We start from the raw sequence: 4,931 nt of genomic DNA, 5'->3' as shown, positions 1-4,931 counted from the left end.
TAGATAACAAGGGGCAATTCACTTAAACTCTCTTTGCCAGAAAACAACACATGGAGTTGCCAAGAGAAAGGGTGCGATGTTCTAAATTAAAGACCCCACAGCTGAGGAACATTGTCACTTAGTACTTGGCCTTCAGAAAGTAGGAGGTAAGAAGATGGCTGACAATCTCAACAATACCAACATGAATATAGAGATCTGGAAGATCAAAAAGTTCTTCATGATCCTGAATGTAGTCCACAGCAATAGCACCATTGATCATTCCACCGAAAGAATAGAGTTCATGAGTGGCAAAAATGTCAGCTGATGAATTTTGAATTGGATCCAATATAAAATCTCTTTTTTTGCATTCAGTATAAAATCCCAGATCATCTTTCAAGGTTGGGAGTCATTATATTCTTAGACCAAAAATTAAAACTTTATAACAATAGACCACCAAATGGTCTTGTTTGTTACTATGGAAAATTGTGACAGAAGAAGGAAAAGAAAGTCAACATTGACTTTGAACCTTTCAAACCAATCAGTATATTATTGTATCTGTATGATAACAAATTCCATATAGAGGCTCTTATAACCCTACTGTCTGATGATGATAGAAAGTTTAGCTTTATTGTGATAGATGGTAGTGTTACATTCTTTAGCACTCTAAAGAAAAATTAGGTTTCTTGCAAAAATTCACCGTGTATCCAAAAAACATCGTCTGGGAGATCAGTCTTTCATTTTGCCTATTTACAATCAGGAAAATGACATGACTGTCTAAGGAAGGTAGCAGAAACTTTATTTTTGGTGACAAAGTGAATGTGATTGGTCTCATTTTAGCTGGATCAGCTGTCGTCAAAACTGAAGTAAGTCAATTTAACATGTTTGATCAGTGATTGCAAGAGAAAGTTTTAAAATTAGTTGGTATTTCTTTTGGTGGTGAAAATTGATTCAATCAGGTATTTACTGCATCCCCTGAAGTTCTCTCCAATGTGAAATTCATTCAAGAGAAGAAACTAATAATATAATATTTTGATGAAATTAGTCAAGACACTGGGAATTTCTGTTTTAGAATTGAAGACACACTAAAGGTTTTGGAAATGAGAACTATAGAGATCCTGATAGTCTATGAAAATCCAGATATAAAGAGATATACTTTTCATTGCCAAGTAACAGAAGATAATATTCTGTATTTTATCCCAGGAACAAAAGGATAAATCTCATTTTTATAAAGAAAGGAGAGAACAGAAACATGAAATAATAAAGAGTATGCAACTGCTGCAATGGTTTGGGGCAAGGATGGAAATTTTTATGGACCAATCATAGGAAGAATCCCAGAGGATGAAAAAGTTTGATGGAATCAGGGGTATATTGCATTACTGAGGTGATATCCAGGAAATGGAATACCAGTGGGTAGAGGATGAGTGTTTTGTCTTTGATTACTACTCAGTAATCTTCCTGGATACAGCAAAATGTGCCTTACCATCCCATATCTAATAGAAGTAGCAAATAGGGTGAAAATAGAACAGATCCCTTCCTTATGATTGGAGCATTTCCACAACTTGATCAGTGATCACTGAATATTGATAACAAATTGAAGCAAGCAGACAGACAAACAAGTTAACAAACAACAACAACAACAAAAATCTTATAATTTCATTTGGTGTCAGTGTAACAGCAAACTACCAACTTCCCAAATTTCACTTTGGACTAAATTTTATTTTTTAAAATTTATTTAAAATTTAAACACAAATTAGGAAAACAAAACATTGCCATGTACACAGTAGGACATGAGAGGATTTAAAATACACAGTAACACATTTCAAGAAAGCCTATATAATAAAAGCTCCACATTGTGTTCAGAGCTGTCTAGCTTTTCTTTGCTATAGAGTTTCTTTTGTATTCTGCTGGGCACTTTTTACTTTATTCTTCTTCTTTTCCCACCTCCAAGAATGCTAAAATTAAGCACAGCCAGCAAACTATAGATCTAGATCTAGATACTGATAAAGATATGGATAGCTATAGATAGATATGCATTCATATATATATATATATATATATATGTATATATATATATATATACACACACATACATACATATACACATATATTCACATATACATTTATATACATCTACTTAAGTCCAAACAATGCTTGTGTTATCCTCTATTTCTTTGAAGGTGGATAACAAATTCCTTTAAAAGTCCAAGTCTTTCCACATTTTTCTAAATCTGCTAGCATCATTTTCTACACCATAGTAATATTCCAATCTTATATTGTCTGGTTATTTTAAATAATCTAAAACAATATTGATTTTGACTAATATGGCTGATATATAGTGTAGTTTCCATACTTTTCTCTTAGTTTTGGCTTTAACTTTATCTAAGATAATATTTACTATCCCTACTTTTTTTTTAAAAAAAATTCTATTTCTGATCTTAATTATTATGTTTGTGTGTGTATATCTTATTTCGTATCCCTTTCAACTCCTCTTATTTATTTCTATCTACTACCTTGCCCTCCTATTACTTAACCAGTTACATCCAAAAATCCCTCTCTGCTTCTCTTTCCCCGATCCTTTCTCCTTGTTCTCTTGTTTCTATCTATAGTTAGAAGACCTTTCCATCTTTCCAAAAATATATTACCTCTTTATCCCTTTCCCATTGATCTATACAACCTTCTATATCCTCCTTATCCCTTTACCTCCTTCTTTATCCTCTTTATTCTATCTTTTACTCCTGTATATATGCAGTATTCTCCCTTTAATCCAAAACTGATGTGAGTAGGATTCCCTATAAAAATGCCTCCCTTATCTTCTCCCCATCCTTATTCCTTAGTTTCTCATTTCTTTCTTAAATTAGAAGGCTTTTATAGCTTTTAAGATATGTGTATTTTCCTCTCTTTAATCTGTTCCCAATGAGAATATAGTTCCAAAACTAGCAGCTCTCTTTCCCCATCTAATTTTTCTATCTCAATCTCAAGTCTCATTTGCATTATTATTCTTTGTACCTTTCATTATACATTTTTTTTTTAGAATCACACTATACTTACCTTTTTTTCAATCTTTCTTTTAAACTCAGTACTAGTGACAATGTTAAATAAAATTAAACAATGTTAAATATACAGACAGTCACTTCACATATAAAAATAAAGTTTGTCCTTATAATCAGTCTTTAATGTTTACTTAATATTTATCTTGGATTTTATATGTCAAATTTTCTATTAAGTTCAGATCTTTTTGTAACAAAATCCTGAAAATTAACCAATTTATTGAATATCCATTGTTTTTTTTTTTATTTATTTAACTTTGCTGGGTGAAAATGTCAGTTATTGTTGGTAGTGTTATGAGTATAATAACATGTGTTTTAATGTGGAATTTTAATCATAAACATGCATCTTTCAAAGTTTATACCACAAGCTTATACACATATATACATATGTAAATATTATATATTCCGAGATTACATTCTTTATAATCCATATATCATAACATTCCTTTTCCTTATCTTTTTTCCCTCTTGCTTTTATTTCTGACTTTCTTATTTTCTCTTTAGTAATAGGATAAAATATCCATTCAGGCTGAATCTACCAAAATGACAATATAGTACAATAGAAATTGATGCCTTTCATTATAATCTATTATTTTAAGTCATTTTCATAATTTAAACAATTATGTTTCTTGATTTTTTTGCCAATTAAGTTTGTTTCTTTGGGAACTGGATTTAAATGTAAGAGCTGAATGGACTTTTATGGATACAATCTCTCAGCAGGCACACCATCAAATAGGAAAAGGTTTATCTAAGATCTCTGTACTTATCTATGATCTATATATCTATCTCTTTTTTCTTTCCTTAAGATTTATTACCTAGAGATAGTTTCAAATCATAATCAGAGGAGAAGACATGGGAAAATCTTCACACATGGAATCCATTAAATTTTTTTTAATTACTTACTAACCCTTGAAGTCAATATGATGTTTTAGAGAGATAAAATAGAAGATGTTAAACATACTCTGGAGAAAATTAAAATTAGAATCAAATAGTAGCCAACAGCTATTATACTTTGATTAGTCAGACAATTATAATGAACCTGTTCACAGAAACGCTGGAGCTGGTTTCAAAAAAAAAATATGAGTGACTTAAGATGTTTCTCCTGTCCTGCTATAGTGCCCGTGTGCAGCTTTTCCTGGGCAAACCCAAATTCCCTTGAGGATTAGAATTATATTAGCTAAATGCCTAACAGCTGTCTCACAAGCATGAGACTAGATCAAGCAAGCGAGCTGCAAATCTGGCCAGGCAGCATGAAAGGCCTCATAATGCAAACTGATTACTTTAGGACTTGCATTAATGTGGTCAGGAATAAAAATAACCCTCCGACAAATCCTCGCCTCATTTTCATGAAGGCTGATGAGAACATTTTAGCAGCTGGATCATGGGGACATGTGGAGTCTGGGGAGAATGAGGGCGGTGATCAAAGAGAGTGACTGATGGGGACCCCAGAATGTCTGATCCCCAAGAAGTAAGTGTCTTTTTTTTTTTGTCTCTCAAAAGCCAAGCATTTGCAGCCCCATCCGGAATTTATCAGAAGCACTTCATGGAATACCAATGTTATTTGAATGAAAAATCATGAAACTGAAAACAACAGGCAAATTTACATTTTAATAAAGATAAGGTTTATGATGTGGAGACTTTTCAGAGCAACACAGGCTTATCAAAATGCTTCTCTTATCTCCTTCCTGACCTGCTAGGGAACAGTTTCATTTTTTGCTGTTTTAATGTAAAAGACATTGAATGAATAAGAGTATGCCATTTGGATCTTCAGGTTAATGACTTTCTTCTCAAATCAGATTTGGGAGCACGATGGTCAAAATATACAGAATGAGACACATTTTTGTACATGGCCAATATGGAAATCTGTTTTACTTAAATATGCATATTTCTAGTGAAAGTATTTTT

General features: G+C 32.2%; 1 pseudogene; it reads left to right on the top strand.

Moving 5' to 3' along the window:
• Positions 1-342: 342 nt before the first annotated feature.
• Positions 343-1,820, top strand: LOC105750757 (annotated as a pseudogene).
• Positions 1,821-4,931: the final 3,111 nt, after the last annotated feature.

The sequence above is a fragment of the Sarcophilus harrisii genome, chromosome 5, assembly GCF_902635505.1.
Source record: "Sarcophilus harrisii chromosome 5, mSarHar1.11, whole genome shotgun sequence".
Taxonomy (NCBI): Eukaryota; Metazoa; Chordata; class Mammalia; order Dasyuromorphia; family Dasyuridae; genus Sarcophilus; species Sarcophilus harrisii.
This window is presented reverse-complemented; position numbering and strand designations above follow the sequence as displayed.